General features: G+C 33.1%; 1 pseudogene; it reads right to left on the bottom strand.

The window, feature by feature from the left end:
* LOC149545387 (cysteine-rich receptor-like protein kinase 2) overlaps positions 1-19,722 on the bottom strand; it is an 84,139-nt pseudogene extending 64,417 nt beyond the window's left edge.
* Between the last annotated feature and the right edge of the window lie 1,099 nt (positions 19,723-20,821).

Genomic DNA, 20,821 nt, shown 5'->3' with positions numbered 1-20,821 from the left:
ATCACTACTACCAAAAAGTGTTAAATATTTCTAGTCAACTGAATCCCAAATGCCAATATAACAATCTCAAGTCCATATCCATAAATTATAATCAGCTGGTAACTCAAGCAAACTCCTCACCTGAGTAATATGACCAAGACCAACTAATTCCACATACTTGTCTGACATTGTTCCTATATCCTAGATGTGAATGCAAGATGAACTCGCAACATTATCAATGACCACATATGATCTGCTATTCGTAGAAAGTTGAGTATCAGGAGTGCAAGATGAAACTAAAATCAATTCCATGCAATGCTTATCCCCATGTCTCTACCAGTCTTGTAATGCCAATGGAGTATTCACCAAAGAAGCTCGAGTGTCCTCAAGCTCATGAGAAATCCTGTCAACTTCCTCCTCCTTCCTCCTCAAGGCATCTAAATAGTCTCCAAAAAGGCTAAGAAGATGGTCACAATCTGATAGAAGATGTAAATAACTCAACTTCATCATTCCCATTCCTTCCCTAATTACTTGTAAGTCAACACAAGAAGACTTTTCCTGAACTCCCTTATGTCTACCCTGTGACTGATCACGAATTATGTCATCTAACACATTCAGTGGGTAAAATATCTAGATACTTGTCCTACCTCACTAGGACAAATATTTTAAGGGTTTGGGATTTGGACTTGATAATTTATCTCCGTTCTCTTATCATTGAGATAGTATAATAGGGTACGCTCATCTTGGCAATTTAGGGAAGTCGATACCCAATACCTGCAACCTACAGAAGAAACATGCATGTACATACAATATATATAATGCTAAGCTAAATAGGCAATGACAAGAAGTGGTGCATCGTGTAGATCCTGACTAAGTAGGTGACTGCGACTCCCTTCCTTGACCATATCAAAAATGGCATACAATAAGAAAACACGCACACCATACACATGCAAGTATGGGGTAAGTATCCATAATAAAGCACATGAGATAATAAACCATCTAACTAATCATCAACAATAATTGAAAGAATTGTAATGATCATCATGCATACATGAAATGTAAAGTCTAAATGATCTCATCGTATACAAACTAAATCCATAACATAATGTCTGATAGTCTCAAAACAAAACTACTAATCCATCAACATAAAACTAGTCTATCATAGTCTGATAATAACAACAACAATGTCTAGAAAAGATGTGAACGAGTGCAAGCACTACATTTGGACTTTATCTAAACAAGTTATGAAGGAAATAAGAGTTAGTGTTATAACAGAGAATGTTTATTCTATGATAGAAGATGAAATCTATGTTTTTGCAAAAAAAATCATGAAGTGAAGTTTTCTTGAGCATTTTCATGGTGAAAGGAAGCTATGGTAAACCTTGAATAGCAGTTGAAGATCAGATAGATCATCTTGAGTAGATATTTGATTTCAGAGTGATTTAACAACTTTTTTGAGTTAGTGAAGTACACAATAATGCTAGTTTAATTTGGCTAAATAGAGTATGAATTTGATTAATTTAACAATCCAATCATCTTAGAAGTATAGAGCACCTAGAAGTGAATTGACAAAGTAATTTAGAGAAAAATCCTACTTTGAAATGGAATTTAATCATTTTCTGCATAGAAATTCTTCTATAAAATTCTAATTGATGTAATCATGGGTGTGTCAGTAGCTTAGAATGTGGAGAATGTTGAGAAAACCAAATTGTAGGTTATTCCTATGAAACCCTCAAAGGAAAACCCTAATTTGGTTTTATCTATTACTCTAAACAACATAGTCTACTTGGAAGATATATGTAGCTAGTTTTCTCATAAATTTGAAAATGTTGGATGAGAATTCATGAACAGAGATATGAAATTTCTTTTCAATCATGATATGGCTATGAAGTCTAGATATGAGCATCTAAAATATTTATACCTAGTCAGATATTACTTTTACCGCAAACTTGATACTGAAGGGTGGACCTAGTTTATAAATTAAGAATAAATCATAATGGGAAGATTTGGATGGGAGACAATGTATTTGACATCTCTACTAATCTTATTCATGAGGTTATTGGTCTTATAAAATAAGGTAGTTTACCCATTAGCAATAAACTAGTTAAGAAAATAGTGGAACTTAATACTAAGGTAGTTTATAATCATAAGGAAATGTTGATTAATACCATCAAAAAATATGATGTGAGATTCTTGAGTAAAATTATTGCATATTCTGTTTGTTCAAGTTCTAAGAGTGATGATTTATCTCTAGTTTTTATCTATGCAGCTTATAAGATTTGCATTGAGAAGGAACAAATAAATTTAAGTGAGATTCTAAGAGTACAACTGCTTGAGAATCTAGAGAAGATTAAGAGAACTATGAATGGTGTATTTATGTTCTAGTTTCTAATTAATCGTATTTTCTTCCATGTAATTAGGATATTTCCATTTTTATTAGTTACATAGATCATAAGCAGTGAAAGATGCACCATGGATAAGATAATAGATGTATGCAGAAGGCATCCTACAAAGAAAATCTTGGATAGTGGTAACTTGATCATGATGACATTTTAGAGTGAGATGAAATAGAAACTCAAAATTGCACCTATAAGTGTTAAAAGATTTAAGAATGATCTATTTTTTTGATGGATATAGATCTAACTTATATTGAAGAAGTAGAACCAAGGGAAACCTTTTTTGAGCCCTTAGGTTATGAGTTGAGTGATGATGTAGCTATTGGTTACATTGACCTAATGTTGAAATCCAAAATAGATCAAGCATCATAAAAATGTGGAACTTATGAGAAGATAACTCAGTCACCTTACCAAACATCATTGCTGAGAGCATCTCATAGAAAGGTTACAACTATAAAGAGGAAAGCATTGTTTGAGGCTAGTATGTCAGAAGAAGAATCATAGGGAATTAGACAAACAATCTTTAGATTAAAACAAATTGGTGAACAAGGTGCAATGTATGTGTCACTTTTTTCAGTTGGAAGGCATTTGGTGTATCCATTGCAACAACTCCTATAGAATAGAGCATCCCATATGTCATTGTATTAGATGAGTAACCAAATGGATCTAAAAGGTAGTTAGAGAGATTCAAGAAACAAGCTAATGGACTAGAGAAAAAAAAAAAAAAACATTATTGACCATTAAATATTCTAGAAATGAGGAACAAGAAGAGGAACAAGAAGACAAACAACTAGAGAAGGTTATTATTTCCAAGCAAACTATAGGTAAAACAAGGCAACCCCGGAAACCAAAGATAGAGAACATTAACACAACCATTGTTAATTAAGGGATTTTTTTTGTAGATGAATAAGTCTTATGATTTGTTATATATGGTTATTAACAATTTGAAATTCAAAGACATTGAAATTTTTGTCAATCAAAAAATCTATGACAAACTTATAGAAAAGAAGACACTAGTTTTGGAAGAAGACATGGAATTTCACAAATTGATGATAAGAACTATGTGCAATACTAAAGATGTAGAAGAAATAAAGAAATCAATGAGTAAATTAGCACCATATCTACAAACTAAGATGAGGCCAATTCTATTTATGGTTGGTCATAAAAATACATAATAAGAAGTGAAACTATTGCAGCTATCAATAAAATGATGATTGAGGTAGAGGAAGCTCCTACCACTATAAAGAAAACTTTGGAAGTATCAATAAGTGGAGATACTATGAAAATTGATCAAAAAAGTATTACAACTAAAATTGATAATGGTACTTTCATAAGTTTTGATTAGCTTGAGCCCCATTCCAAAGATATTTAGGATCAGTTGAGATTGACTAAAGAAGAGAAAAGACAGTTAGAAGAAGAAAAGAAGAAGATTTAAGAAGAAAATAAGAAATTTCTTAAAGAGGAGAAGTAGAAAGAGGAAGAAAAGAGGAGAGAAGAAGAAAAAGAGAAGAAATAACTAGAAGATGAGGTGAAAGTATCTAGCTCATCCACTCCTATATCTCTTGCTATACTTACAAGTGATGATGATGATCAATCTGAGTTGATCTCATCCTCAATAAAATTAATTGAGAAGAATTAAAAATTCAAGAGTTTAAAAAGTGCTCTAATGGAAGTGACTAATAGATTGCACAACACCCTCACAACCAAGCATACAGAAGAAGACCCCAAATAGAAAGGCCAAGAAGATGTAAAATCATTTGATGATTAGTTTACAAATTTGTTTAATGTTGCTAAGCCTAAGGCTCAAATTTCACATGATGCTAATATTTTTAGAACCATTTGTTAAAACATTTGGAATGATCTATTGAATCTTGATACTTGTATCAAGGAACTTTGAAGATGTCAGCAACTTGGTAAGGTATTTTACATCAAATGTAATTTATCTCATAAGTTGACTAAATATTTGGATACTAACATTTATGGAATCCAAGTGAGATACAACAACCCTCTTGCAAAGTTCATGATTTTAAAGGATAATTTGTGGCTGTTCACATGGGCATTAGGAAACTACAACATGAAAAAGATAAATTTTTGATAAGAAAATTAGAATTTAGAGCACCTATTTTTTTGAAGATATCACCCATTGAGAGGTAGTTGGAGGAATGTGTCAAAGAAAATGACAATTATTCCAATTTCACCTACTCTAACTTTAATGTACTTGAGATTGCATCAGATGCCTTATGTGTAACCCTCACTACTAAGAAAGAAAGAAATGTCACATGGGAGAAATGTATGGACAATCTAAAGGAAAATTTTGATGACTATATGAAGATAATAGCAGGTTGAGGTAGAAAGAAAAAAAAAAAGTTTTGAAAGTTTTTGAAAGATGACAAACAACACTTTTTGACAGCTTTTGGATATTCTAACCTTTTTCATTGATGTCAAAGGGGGAGAAGTTGTAGAAAAAAATAGTGGTAAGTTATGTATGTAGTAATTATATTGAAAGGGCACCATTTTTATTATGAAGTATATGTAATGGATGATAAGTATTGTAAGTTTTGATAAAATGTTTGTTGCTTAGCCAATTTTCCTTACTTTGTTCCCATCAATGCCAAAGGAGGAGATTTTTGAAAATTGGATAAATGTAGTGATGTAATTATTTTCATTAATGGGAAAATATGATGCACATGTTGTAGAGAACCTAAAAAATAAAGATACTTAGCTTTTGGTACTTAGAAACATGTCTAAGTATGAAACTGGTTTACAACAGTGTATTTTTTTATGGATAACTTTTTTATTTGATGTTATCTATGATGGAGAATTAGATGGAAACAATATACATGATGATGATGATTTATAAAACCTCATACATCAATATGGATAGTATTGAGAATAAAGATATCCACAATTTACCATTGGATAAAACAATGGAATTAAAGATAATTGAATTGTTTTGTTTACAAAACAATTACTTGACCAATTAGGGACAACATCCTAGATGTTTACTCTAAGTTGGAAAATTTTATTTTGGTCTAAGCCACCCTCATAGAAATTTGTGAAAAGGAATGTTACTTATACAAAGACATCTTGCAAAGTTTCTTGAGGAAGTGGTGTACAAGTTATGTGATTGAATGTGTAGTAATGTCAAATGTGAATACAAAGTTTTGTATCATATGAAAAATAGATTTTGTGATCCAAGATTGAGCTGAGAATAGAGATTAGTTTAAAGAAGTTATAGAATCTACTTTTATAATTGAGATACATAACAGTAAATTACTTGTTTTGGGAATGAGCTCTTCTTTTAATTGAAAGTCCATGTTTGAGAAATGAGATCTTCTTGCATACATTGTATTGCAACTCCTAATAGGGTTAGAATATCATAGCAGGTCTTCAAAGTCTCCTAGCAAGGACTCACATGTACTAAATGAGTTTATATATGATTTTTAATAGGGTTCATCCTCTAAATTGAACATTTATATCAATACATCATCTAGTGGGTATCATCCCCACCGAGGTTTTCCCTTGGCCAAGGTTTCCTAGTTAACAAAATATGGTGTTATGAGTTCTCTCTATGCATGGTTACTTTCACTATTTAGCATTACTTGTTTACTTTCTTATGTGTGATTCAAAGTAATAATTAATATCCAGTTACTAACAAAAGATTTTGGAATACTAATTCAAACCCCCGCCCCCTCGGTATTGCCTCTTTCTAACAAAAATATAATGAGGGCATGACAACATAATGTATAGATCACAAAGGAATGAAAATAAAATGTAGTGATCACAAGGGCACAACAAAACCCTATATCTCCATTTATCTACACCAATGTTTAGAGCTCTCCACCCTCTTTCACTTGTAGATCTCAACAATCAAACTCAAAATAAATGGAGAATAATTAATGTTGTGTTTTATCTTTTTATTTTTTTATTTTTTATTTGTTTCAAGTTCATAATCCACAATCCATGATAGCTATTTATATATTTACATACATACATATATAGACACACACACACACACACACACACACACACACACACACACACACACACACATGTGTGTGTGTACATATACGTATATATATGTATATATATAGATGTATGTACATATATGTTTATATATATATATATATGTATATATATGTATATATGTATATATATGTATATATGTATATATATGTATATATGTATATATATGTATATATGTATATATATGTATATATATATATATATATATATGTATATATATATATATATGCATATGTACATATGTATATATACATATATGTACATGTACCTATACATATATCTATATACCTATATCTCCATTGATCTACACCAATGTTCAAAGGTCCCCACCCTTTTTTGCGTGTATATCTCCACAATCAATCTCAAAACAAATGGAGAATAATTAATGTTGTGTTTTCTTATTTTTTATTTTGTTTCGAGTCCATTATCTCCAATCCAAAAGATCTCTTTGTAGATTTACACACATACATATATAGATGCACAGATATGTGTTTGTATATATATATATATATATATATATATATATATATATATATATGCACATGTACATATATGTATGAATATATATGTGTGTGTGTGTGTGTGTGTAAATATACATATACATATGTGTGTGTGTGTGTGTGTGTGTGTGTGTGTGTGTGTGTGTGTGTGTGTGAATATACATATGTATGTATATATATGTACATGTATACATATACATACATAGATTTATACATACATACATTGAAACAAAAATGTGCATTCTAAGAGTTTACAATTGTTCAACGAAATTAATGTTTTACAAAAACATGCACCTGAAGAACTATTAGCACAAAAAGTACTTGAAATGAGAGGTTTGCAAGTGAGGGTGTTGAAAGATCTTGAAAACTAGAAAAGTTAAATGAATGTTGCTGATGACCAAACACCTATGCCAGAGTTACAAAACAATGTGAAGTTGATTTTATATATGGAAGAGGTATATATTTAGAAGTTTGATAGTTAGAATTTAAGGCATGAGAGAGAGAGAGAGAGAGAGAGAGAGAGAGAGAGAGAGAGAGAGAGAGAGAGAGAGAGAGAGAGAGAGAGAGAGAGAAAATCTAGACAAGATAGAGGAAATTATGGGAGCTACTTTTGTCACCCCTTCAAAATTGTATTTAATTCTACTAGCTCGGAATAGTTGATTTTTCATTTTATTGTACCTAATGTGATGATAGTTCTACAAAAAATTATAATCAACCCAACTAATCAGCAACTAGACACATTTAACTGTGTTATGAATTATTTTTTCATAAAAATATCTTCTATGATATGCTTCTGTAAACTTTCTTACAAACTCTTCCCATTTTTCCTAGTCTGCATAATTTTTGTGCAAGATCTTGAGGTAAGTAACTCAACACAGGCTGAGTGAGTTTTATTGTTTTATTTTTGGACTCTAGAATATGCATGCAGCTAGATCAATCATTCTATTATGATAAGATCACTCTCTATATATTCATACATATATACATAGGCGTGTGTGCGCACGCGCGCGCGCACACACACACACACACACACACACACACACACACACACACACACACACACACACACACACACTTGGGTGTGTGTGTATGTATATATTATCATTAAGAAATGAAGAAATAGAGAAATAAAAAATATAGAGATATGTGGAGGTACAGAGAAATACAAAAAAGAAAATATTTATATCTAGCCCGTAATTGGAAAAATATATTAAATTAACAAAGGTCCCAATTGGGGACATTATAATTAGTATTAGAGCATAATCCTACCATCTTATGGACAATAATGCAAACAAGTCAGTGGTAAGAAATAAAGAATATAATCCACACCACAAGAATATATTAGAAATATAAAGGTGTTTCTCAAAAAAATAAATAGACGAACTCAACATTTATTAAATACTTTGACTCAAAAATATCCTATATTCTGCAGTAATAGAGGAAGATGATTGTAACTATTCTGATGTTGGCATAAATTTGATTATTGAGACGTTGTGTGGACATTAAAATTATCAACATTGGTTTTTTTCTTATATAAATAGGAGATCACTGATAGCTAAGGGTCAACGCTAGTCATCTCCTATTGTTTGCACATGGGAAATACAAGAAATTCTCTCTGATAAAATGTATCATAAGAAACTCAAATTTTATGTATTCTTGTTTCAATAGGAACCAAACTGCATAGTGGTCTAAATTAAGAACAAAGTTTCAAAAGGAAATGAATAATGAACAATTAGTGGACTATGTTGGGGAAAATCAATGTTGCAGATAGACACAATGATCTGCAAATTATATTAATCTAAGGAGCAAAAGATTCTATACAAAGATGGTTATGTTTCAAAAGCCTCTAACCCAATTAATAGAGACATCAAATTTTATTGCATCAAGAAAGTATTTATTTTTTAAACTTGTTCATTATAGCACATTAGGATCCTTCTATCTCTTATTAGTTCCTACCATGAAACTATTGCTAAGCAGCTAGCATTAAACTGTGATTAATCTATCTTACAATGACAAATAAAAATCTAATTTTTTAAAGTTCCATTTTATACTAATATAAATAAAACATAATGTCCTAGAAAGTTAAGAAATCAAAAAAGTGTTCCCATTTCATTCGTCTAAATTTACATGTAAAATTTTATAGAGATTTACAACTTTATGAGACAAGAGAAGGCATGAATGCCTATGAAGCATTATGGATCTTTTAAGAACAATCATTTTTGGCTAGCTTTAATTTTCATTGTAAATAGTCCCAAAGCCCCTCATACTTACCAATGCTAGAGAAGGCATGATTATCAACTTTAGAAACCATGGTGGGAAAAGAGAAAAATGAAAAAGTCATCATCTTGAAGATTCCTTCCCATGCAGGTTGTTGCTCATAAAAATCTACACTTCACAATTTTTATTCTCTTGGAGATGATAAGATGAGCTATTAGTTACACTGATGGAGAAACATTATTCTACCCCCGCTTTTGTGAGAAATAAATCACAATACTAAAAATTCAATTTCACAACCCTAAACTACTCAGCACATGAAGGTGTCGAGTGCCAGTTTTGCTCGACACATGAAGGTGCTGAGTCATAGTTTGCTCAGCACTTGATATGAGTCGAGTGACAATTCACTTAGCTCCTTAACATGCCGACCAATTTATCAAATCACAAACCTAAAAATTCAATTTCACAACCCTAAATTGCTTAGCACATGAAGGTGTCGAGGGCCAATTTTTCTTGGCACATGAAGGTGTTGAGTGCCAATTTTTCTCGGTACATGAAGGTGTTGAGTCATTGTTTTCTCAGCACTTGATGTGTGATAAGTGATAGGAGGGTGCGGAGTGGCAAATTTATTAGCACGTTAAGGAGCCGAGTGAACTTGGCACTCAAAGAAAATGCTCGACAATAATGGATGTCGAGTGTTCTTAGCACAAACTGAAATTTATAACATAGAAAAAATTAACATGAATTCTTTCGCCATTAAAACTAGAGAGCCAAAGCTTTAACCTTTCAAACAAATTTCTCAAATGCAATGAATAGAAGAAGAATCAATAGATTTAAGTATGCGTACTTTCTTTCTATTCAACTTTTATTAAAAACTATTTCAAAATCTATGAGCATTCGGCTTCAACCAAAAAATGCTAAAATAACCCTAAAACTTAAACAACTTCAATACTTTGAAAAATTTTAAACTTGCAACTCTAATGGCTATATACAAGGGTGCCTTGAGAAATCACTTCTTCAATACGATAAAAACAACAACAATGAACTTACAAAGTGAATAGGGGAAACACGTGCAATTGTAGGCACAAACTTTCTTCCTTCTTCCTTCTTTGTGTTGCTTTGATAAACTTCTTTCTCCTCTACTCTATTGAACTCTAATTGTATAAATGAATCTCAAAAAACATTCCTTTTGTCTTCCCCATCAACGTTCAAAATTCAAAATCACCTACCAAAATAAATGCTTGCCATCCATGGATGCCTGTAGGAAACAAACTGTGATGCAGGAGCATCCAGAGGTATAAGGGCAATCCTGTGTCACCCAAAAATATGTACTTAGACTTAGTTTCTGTTTCATGTCTTTACATTTTTGGATAGCAATTTGGGTCAAATAAAGGGTCCAACTCTCACAGTTCCACTATCAGTGCGTTTGAAAATTTCAAAAAAATAGGAGCATGCATTTGGGCCATCATTTTGGTAAACTGGAAGGTGTGAATTGGCCAGATGAATGTAATCATGATTTAGAGCATTCCAAAAAAAGAATCAGGTCAATAGGCCCCACAGTTTGAAAGTTATTGCAGTTTTTTGGGTTTTGGAGACCTCCTAAGAATGCTTCAAAGTCAAGTTTGGGGCATTAGATGACCTCAAAAAGGGTTGAAAAAAGGGAGACTAGAGAATTTGGTCAATAGGGCTATAGAATGCTTCGAGAGCTTTTTGAAAATGTAAACGGCTCATCAATCGGAGCTACGGTTCAAAAGTTATGCCTCCCAAAAGTTCGGTTACCATTTCTGGATTCTTCTAGATTTGCACCGACTTCTAACGCAGCCTTTGGAACCTTCTATTTTGTCGGTTGATGCCTACTAGCACTTTTTAGAATGTACTCCTAGTCCTTAACCCTCCGGGCTCTATTTAAGGAGATTTTTGGCATTGTAAAAGGCAGTTCAGAGTGGAGTTTGAGAGGAGGTACTGAAAGGAGAAATTATCTCCAGATTTATGCTATTGTAAGCCCTTAGGGCATGTTTTGAAGTTTATTTTCTCTGTACTATTTGTACTAGCTTATTTTCTTAGTTAATATAATTTTCCCTTTCTGTTGTGTCCATTTTGTTCTTGGGTTGTGTCCCCATCAAACTGACAAGGTACATGGGCGTGGGGCTCGAGGACAACCTGTAGGCACTCATCGTTCAAATTTCTAACACTCCTCCTTTGTCCTAAGACCCACAAAAAAGGATCACTACTGATCCAAATCAACTACACCAAGACACTCTCTTAGGTGCACAAAACTTCCAATGCCTAATGGCTTTGTGAAAATGTCTACTAGCTAATGCTCAAACTTGCAAAATTCCATTTTGATATCCCCATTCTCCACTAGCTTTCTCATGAAGTGATATCCGATATCTATATGCTTGCTTCTCCATGGAAGACTGAATTCTTGAAAAATGCAATTGATGAGATGTTGTCACAATAAATTTTGGTTCCATCCTCTTCTCTTTTATTCAAATCATTCAAGATCCTCCTTAACCAAATAGCTTGAAATGCTGCTACATTTGCTGCTATGTATTCAGCCTCTACTATAGATTGAGAAACAATAGGTTGCTTCTTGGATGCCCATGAAATTGCACTCGATCCCATGTGAAACATGTATCTAGAAGTTCTCTTCCTATCATCTAAAGCTCTAGTCCAATCACTATCAGTATAATCTATCAACTTGAATTCATTATTTGCAGCATACAAAATTCCAAATCCCTTGGTAGCTTTCACATACCTTGGGATCCTCTTTCCCACATGCCAATGGGAATCCATTGGTGTTTCCATAAAATTAGAAATTAAACTTATTGCATATTGCCCGAGCTCTAGTCAAATAAATTAAACTTCCAACCATACTCTTGTATAGTGTTAGATCCACTCTCTTGCTAGACTCTTCGTTGCTCAACTTTAGACATACTACTATTGGTGTTGGGGCTACCTTACTATTTTTCATTTTAAATCTCTCCAAGATCTACCCTACATACTTTTCTTGATGAAAATGCCATCATGCATCTGTTTTACTTCTATGCCTATAAAGTATTTCAAGAGACCAAAGTTTATCATCTCATATTCAATTTTCATGGCCTCTTTGAACTCACCAATTAGAGCCTTGTCATTACGAGTAAAAATTAAATCATCTACATACAAGACAAAAATCTACACATTTCTACTTTTTGCCTTGATTTAGAGAGTAGGCTCACCATTGCTTTTGCTAAAGCCATTTCTCATTAAATATGAGTCAATCCTACTGTACCATGCCCATAAAGCTTGCTTGAGCCCATAAAGAGCTCTCTTCAATCTATATACTTTGTTTTCTTCACTTGCAACTTCATCACCAGGTGGCTGCTCCACATATACCTCTTCTTTTAATACACCATTTAGGAAGGAAAACTTCGCATCCATTTGAAATACCTTCCACTTGTGCTGGGCTGCAATTGCTATGACAGAATGCATTGTTTTCATTCTTGCAACTAGGGCATAGGTCTCATCATAATCTCTGCCATACTATTGTTTGTAGCCTTTGACTACCAGCTTTTCCTTATGCCTATCAATCTTGCTTTCAGCATTACATTTGGTCTTATAGACCCATTTCACTCCAATCACTTGCTTCTTGGGAGGCAATTCAGTTAGCTCCCATATCTCATTCCTTTCTATAGTGTATATCTTCTCATCCATGTCCTTACACCATTTCTTCTCCTTAATAGCTTCTTCAAAATGCATTGGATCACTATGAGAAAATAATGCAAAATTAACACTCTCATCATAATCTTCATAGCTTTCATCTTGATATATCTCCCTAAGACTCTTGGTCTTTCTTGGTAATAGGGAGGAGAGTGTGGGATCAAAATCTTCACTGCTGTTGCATTCCTGACTAGCTTGATCTTCACTAGTGCTTGGCACTGATACTCTGTCATGCCTAGAGGAGCTCGGCAATGATTAAACTTGTTTTCCCTTTCTTCTATTATCTCCTTCTTCTTTCTATTCATCAACATCTTCTCCACTCATAATTGGCACTTTACTTGAAGTGCTGGGTGACTCATCAATTTGTTCATACGAGGATTGATTTTCAAGAAATTCCACATCTCTTGAGAGAATCATCTTGTTGTTCAATGGGTCATACAATCTATACACCTTTGATTCTGGACTGTACCCTATGAAGATGCACTTCACACCTTTTTTATCCAATTTTTTCCTTTTCTCTTTAGGCACATGTGCATATGCAACACATCAGAACACCCTTAGGTGGTCAACTATCCATCTTCCTCGTGACCATTCTTTCATTGGAATTCTATCATGGAATACCTTTGTAGGACACCTATTAATTAGGTAAACTATTGTTTACATAGCCTCTCCCCAAAATTTAGTTGGGAGACCTTTCTCTTTCATCATGCTCCTTTCCATTTCAACAATGGTCCTATTCTTTCTTTCCGCCACTCCATTTTTCTGCGGTGTATAGTTGGCTGTGAACTCTTTCTTTATGCCATGATTCCTGCAAAAATTTACAAAAGAATTGGAGGTATATTCCCCTCCTCTATCTGATCTTAGGACTTTGATATAATGTCCACATTGTTTTTCAGCCAAAGCTTTAAATTCTAAATATTTATCAAATGCTTTAGATTTATTCTGTAAAAAGTATACCCATGTCCTATGATTGAAATCATCAATAAATGTCATAAAATAAGTACTCCCCCTAATGGAAGTAACTTGGATAGGACTGACTAGGTTAGTATGCACTAACTCTAATGGATATCTAGCCCTCTTAGAATTTCTAGAATTAAAGGGAAGCCTATGCTGCTTACCCAAAATACAAGCCTCACACTTGTCACATGAATTACCTATATGTGGCAAACCTTCTACCATTCTTTTATTTGACAACAAATTTAAACTAGCATAGCCAAGATGACCATATTTGAGGTGCCATAGCTATGAGGGGTCTTCAATCACACTCCTTAGAGCTGATTGTGTGGGAGTTGCAGCACCAACTTGAGATGAGAAACATGTCTTTATCCTCAAGGGAAACATTATGTTCTTTTTCATTTGAATGGCTACAAGTTCTTGCTCCCATTCTTTTCTTGAATGATACATCTATCATTCTCCATTAGCACTTTGTATCCATTTTGAATGAGCTGACCAATTCTTGTCAAATTGTGCTTCATACCAGGGGCAAAATATAAATTTTGTATTTTCTTCTTCTCACTTTTCTTGGTGCAGACCATAATAGATCCTCTGCCCATAACTGGTAGGGTTCCATTGTTACCCATTTTAATCTTAGATTTGGAACTCTTGTCAATGAATGAAAACAAGGTTTTTTTACCACTCATGTGGTTGCTACATCCACTATTGAGGTACCAAGCCTCTGGGCTTCCTTCTTTGCCAACATTACACATGATGAAGGTAGTGGCATTGTTTCCACTTCTCATGTTTACATTAGCCACATTTGCTTGTCCTGACTGATCATTTTTCCTCTTCCATCATTCACTTGCATAATGCCCATATTTATGACAGTAGTAGCATTCTACATTACTCTTATTTGAGTTGTAGTTTTTCTCACCTCCTCTTGAAGTATTTTGTGAGCTACTTGCTCCATCTGTTCTTCCCAAGTTTTCTGATACAACATTTCTTTGTCCTCCATTACCTTGGCCTCTACCTCTGGAGTTTCTACCTGAGCCATTTCTTCCTCTCCCCCTTCCTCTTGGATTTGACTAAGCTTTGAAGGTTTTCTCTTGGGTAGAAGAAGATGTAGATCTATTGATCCTATGCTCATGAGTTTGAAGAGTACCCATCAACTCATCCATTGTTAAACCAGTGAGGTCTTTTTTCTCTTCTATGGTCATGACCAAATTGTCATATTTGTGAGATAAACTCCTCAATATCTTTTCCACTATCTTCTTCTCTTGATAGTCTTCTCCATTTGACTTAAATTAGTTAATCACGTTGGAGGTCCTTGAACTAAAATCTCCAACTAATTCATTTTCTTTCATTTTAAGGTTCTCAAACTCCCTCCATATATTTTGTAGCTTTACTGTACATGCTTTATCAATCCCCTTGAATTTCATCTCAAGGATATCTTGTGCTTCCTTTGCATAATTTGTTATTACAATCTTGGGGAATGTTATTTCTATCATTATTGCTTCAATCAAACTTAATGCCTTAGCATCCTTCCTCGTTGACTCTTTCAAATGAGTCTTTTGTGCATTTTTGAGAGCAACATACTTAGTTGGGTCTATGAAATCATTGAACCCATTATCAAAAAACTCCCATAAATCATTAGCAACCATTATGGTTCTCATTTTCTTTGCCCATGTATGCTAATTTTTTCCATTGAAGGATGGTGGCTATTGCCATATCTTTCCTGTATCTCCTGCCATGTGAAATATCCCAAGAAAAAAAATGCCTTAACTCACTGTTGATGTGGGGCCTCAAAGATCCAATACCATGTGAGAAATAAATCACAAACCTAAAAATTCAATTTCACAACCCTAAACTGCTTGGCACATGAAGGTGCCAAGTGCTAGTTTTTCTCAGCATGTGAAGGTGCTAAGTCATAGTTTAAGGTTGTGAAATTTAATCTTTAGGTTTATGATTTATTTCTAATAGCTTTGAATTTTGGGTTATCAAGGAGGATATGGCCAAATAAGAAGAGAAAGTCATGGCTATATGCAAACAAAAATTGCTCCATTGAAGGGATCCCAAATTGAATAGAATTGACCTCATATCGGAGCCATTATGGAGTAGCTAGGAAAATTATAATCTAAAGGATCAAAGATACTATGAACTTACAATGTGGGAAGAATAGGAGAGGAGACCGCCACATATATAGATTTATAAGGAAGAATATTATCAAATGATGGGGAATAAAAAAAGATTAGTTGAAGGAGAATTTACCTATTAATGACACCAATGAATATAGGAGTTAAGAGGAAAATGATTTTGATAAGAAATTACAAAATGAAAAAGAGTTGATCAATTATAGGAAGTAGCATTATAAGGTGATGCCATTATAACAAGGCAATTGTGCTTCCCATTTACATATTTCCTATGGAACCACTAAATTATGGAGTCATAATCAAACCTATTATCGAGGGTTTGCAAATTACATTGTGATGATTTGCATTTGCTAGAGTGGATGCTCATAATTTATTCATTGGGGGGCCATCACTACTCCCACCTTATCTTATTTTGAACTATGAGGAGTATGATCTACCCAATGAGCATTGCCAGTCTGTCACTCCTACATTTTCCTTGTTGGTATTGCAACCAAATGGATGACACCATGATGAATAAGATGAAAAAAAATAGAAAAATAATGTCCTACTAAATACACCATGATGATTGAAGTTATGTAGATTTTAGATTATGACAACCAAGAATGGTAAGAGGACACTAATTTGTATGAGGTAAGTTTATATAATAAATTTTTGTTATATTCTAGTAATAAATATGACATGTTACATGTTATAGTTTGGATGCTATAAATATGTTAAGTTTATATCTATTCATTGTATTTATAAAAAAAAATCATTAATGATCTAAATAATAAATCTGGTATATTATACACCATGATTATAGATATTCATATATTTGAAAGTATAATGTTTTTTGTGACATATCTAAACTAATGTTGTGTCTAAACTAAAAGATAAAAGTATAAGTATGTTGGATAAAAGTCCCTTTTGGGTCTCAAAAGCAGACATTATTAAAAATATTTGTGCTTAAATTCATGATGGATAGGGAGTGTGCACAAGGTGAGGAGTAAATCGGTCACATTTAGTAAAAAAAATTCCAATATGGATTAAGATCTGAGGGAGCCCCAAGCTAAACATATTCAAACTTGAGAAGTAGTAAATCTAGTATCCACATAAAAATTAAACATGTTCCTAGTGGGTAGGGAGTGTACACAGGGGGAGGACTAGATCAATCACATTGGGGCAAGAGAATCCCAATACAGATTAAAATTTGAGGGAGCCCCAAGCTAAGCATGTCCAAATTCAAGAATAAATAAATCCATCATCCACTATGGAATTATACTTCCTATTATAGTACTGACTAAAGAAAAGTTGTTAAAAATATATATCTTTAAGAACTTTTGATTTTGAGACAAGAGGAAGGAGCACAACATTCACGATCAAAGTGATAAAACATTTCTTTGCCTTTTTGTTGTTTCCAATTGCAAGCAAGAATATAACATGTCTTCATGCATTAATATGTTTTTTTTGTGTCTTCTTTTTGTCTTCATGCATTTGTGTGTCCACCTTGTGTTTGCATCACATCTTCATGCATTAATGTGTCCACCTTGTGTCTTCATTCATATGTTCTTGTCCATGCTATTATATACTAACATGTTTACTTTGCTATTTCCTAACACATGTATAGGAAAGAGAATGATTCTAGACTATGAATTAATAAGGATCAAATCAATTGCTTGAGGACAAGAAAATTTGAGAGGGGGAGACTATGATATACCCATCAAAATAAACATAATTAAAATATAGAGAAATAATAAAGCAATAAAATAATAATAGAAATAATGATATATCTATGATTTATTATAATCATACTATAATACTATATTGCTATTAAAATATGAGAATATTATTTTTAAGAATATATATCAAGTAAATATATTATGCAATAGTATTAAAATAATAATTCAAAAATACAAAGATATGTGGAGGTACGATGAAATACACAAAACAAAATATTTATATCCAGTGTGAAATTGGAAAAAATATATTAAATTACTGAAGGTCCCAATTGGGGACATTACACATAATATGGACCATTTTATAAATCAAATCTTTAGTATTTTATATCTCATTTGTAGATCTATAAAATTGGTTTGTGCTTGATTTGAAGAGGTGTAAGGAATAGAAAATTAGCTATTTTTCATCATTCATTTGGTATCTAAATTACAAGAATCAAAGGAAAATGTCTTCTATATAGGAATTTATGGTGAATTTTGTGATAAAGGGAAGTAATAATAAATTCTAGGATATAGCCGCTTCAATCCTATGGAATTAAATGGAAAGGGGATTGGCAGAGTCTTGTTAGTTGGTCCTACTGACTTGGAAGGGAATATCTATCATGATGTTTAGTTAATTCCTACGTATTTATTGCATTCTTAAAAGTATTTGAGTTTTTTCAAATTAGGAGACAACCAAACCTAACTAGGATTGGGACCGAAATGAACTATAAAATATCCCACTACACCAATCAATTGTGGCAATCACTGTTAAATACCAATTAAAATAGAATGGTCTTGAATGATGCATAAATAACATAGTCTGACAGTTTAAAGAGAATTTGTCAACATGGGAAACAATGACCAACAAGGGTTGACATTCATATATATTTGAAGAGTTTGTAAGCTTGTAGGCACTTATTTATACATTTCACCTTTAGTTTTAAATGAGGTGCATGCATACCTCAAAGCCTCTATGTTTCTCAATAGAAAGAAGTGGATGCATGCTTTACCACAATATCAAATACACTTTCTTCAGAAAAAACAAACTAGTTGCATGTGTTCCAAGTGTATTATATATATTAGACAAGAGCTTACAACACAACGATACATTGTGAGCATCTTATCTAGGAGGTCTTGGGTTCGACTCTACTCCAACTTAACAAATAATAATTAATTAGAACAAATAATAATAATAAACCTTGGCTTCCACATCTTACTTATAAAAATCAAAGTGTATGAAATACATTGCTAACATGTATTCTCTTTTATATGTTCATCAAGCATTATAAAACATTCTATTTGTTCAAAATAGTTTGATGATGTTAAAATCTTTGATACCATTGGATATCATGTAAAATTTAAAAGTAAAAATAAAAGATGTCACTTCATAGCTATGCTAGTTCAACTTCAAGAGAGGAGTTGTTAGGAATGTGTAGTCTAAGGTAACACAACCTTTGACTTTCTTTGTACTCTTCAATTGTTATCTTATGCTTGTATAAAAATGTGTTTACAAACAATGTATGAAATAGTATTTAAAAATGAATAAAGATATTTCACACATTGACATTAGAAGTAGTTCATTTATAATGAACTATTATAAATCTTGACATTATCTATGATTTTTAGATGTCTTTTGGATTCATCATTATTTAAGTCATTACCTACAATTTCACGTAGCCTTGCAGATTTTTTAACCGTTTACCTATCAGTACTTTCCAAAGGCTGAGGTTTTATCTAATACAAATGTTACTCCCCTGTCCACAACCAAATTGTGACCACTAACATATTTGGAATCCTCTTCTTTAAGATCGGCTTCCTTTAATGGCGCTTGTTCCTCAATCACCACCTCTATCTTGGTCTTTCCCTCTATCGAGCTGGCCGCTCCCATCAATTCCATTAGCAGATCCGTAACAATTGCAGCTGAAGATATACTATTTAGTTGTATCCCACTTTTCCCCTTCTCTGCTGCGCCGTTCTTAGTCATCCCAACAATGGCGTGTTCGAAGGCAGTGTAGGAATAAGGAGTAAATCTTCCAGCTAATCCTGCAATACTTGCTGCAAGAATAATGTTGCCCTTTCTGTTGGGGATCATTAAGTTAGCTGCGTGCTTAATCCCATGCATTAGTCCTTTTACATTTATTAAAAATAAGGTATTTCCTAATACATGTTTTAAATCAAACTCCACACCGTATGGTTCAAAATGTTTGACATGCTTATTGCAGGTATTAATTAATATTAGAAAAAACATCTTAGTGGATCAATGACTATATATTTGTCTGTGTACTTTGGCGTTGGCATGCATTGATTGGCCAACTTCCAAAATCCAATTTGAAATCAATTTGTATACTCGTTAACCTCCTTACTTTCTTAAAAATTTCATTTTGTTTTTAAAGTAAATGAGAAAGAGTTGAAAATTAAGGGCACCTGCCATTTTCATGTTTCTGTAAAAGAGGAAAATCAGATATCTGTCATTTCACAAATAAAATATTAAAGCCAGCTTTTTCCAATGGCAAATTCAAGGGAAATATCGATATGATTGAATAAATTTTGAAATTTTGTATTTGTTTTTGAATTAAAAGTAGCCAAAACTAGGGGCCTGGCCCATTAACTGATGGGGACACGACCCAAGCACAGAATGGACACAACAAGAAAGGAAAAAATTTATTTACTATGTAAATATGCTATTACATGCAGTACAGAGAAAATGGACTTCAAAACATGCCCTATGGGCTTACAGTAGTATGAATTAGGAGATCATTTTTCTCCCAATTCCTTCTCTCAAACTCCACTCCGAACTGCCCTTTACAATGCCAGAAATGTTCTTAAATAGACTCCGAAGGGTTAAGGATTAGAAATACATTTTAGAAAGTGCTAGTTGACATCCACCGACCAAATAGAAGGCTCCAAAAGTTGCATTAGAAGTCGGCACAAAATTAGAAGAGTCCAGAAATGGTAACCGAACTTTCGGGAGGCATAACTTTTGAACCATAGCTCCAATTGACGAACCGTTTACATTTTTGGAAAGCTCTCGAAGTGCTCTATAGCCCTATGGATCAGCTTCTCTAGTTCTCCAATTTTTGGCCCTGTACGAGATCATTTAATACCCTAAACTTAACTTTGAAGCATTCTTAGGAGGTCTCCAAAAAATGAAAAACTGCAATAACTTTTAAACCATGGGGCCTTTTGTCCTGATTCTTTTTCTAGAATACTCTAAATTACAT

Source organism: Cupressus sempervirens, chromosome 7 (assembly GCF_028749045.1).
Source record: "Cupressus sempervirens isolate cs-2001-9-10 chromosome 7, ASM2874904v1, whole genome shotgun sequence".
Lineage (NCBI taxonomy): Eukaryota > Viridiplantae > Streptophyta > Pinopsida > Cupressales > Cupressaceae > Cupressus > Cupressus sempervirens.
This window is presented reverse-complemented; position numbering and strand designations above follow the sequence as displayed.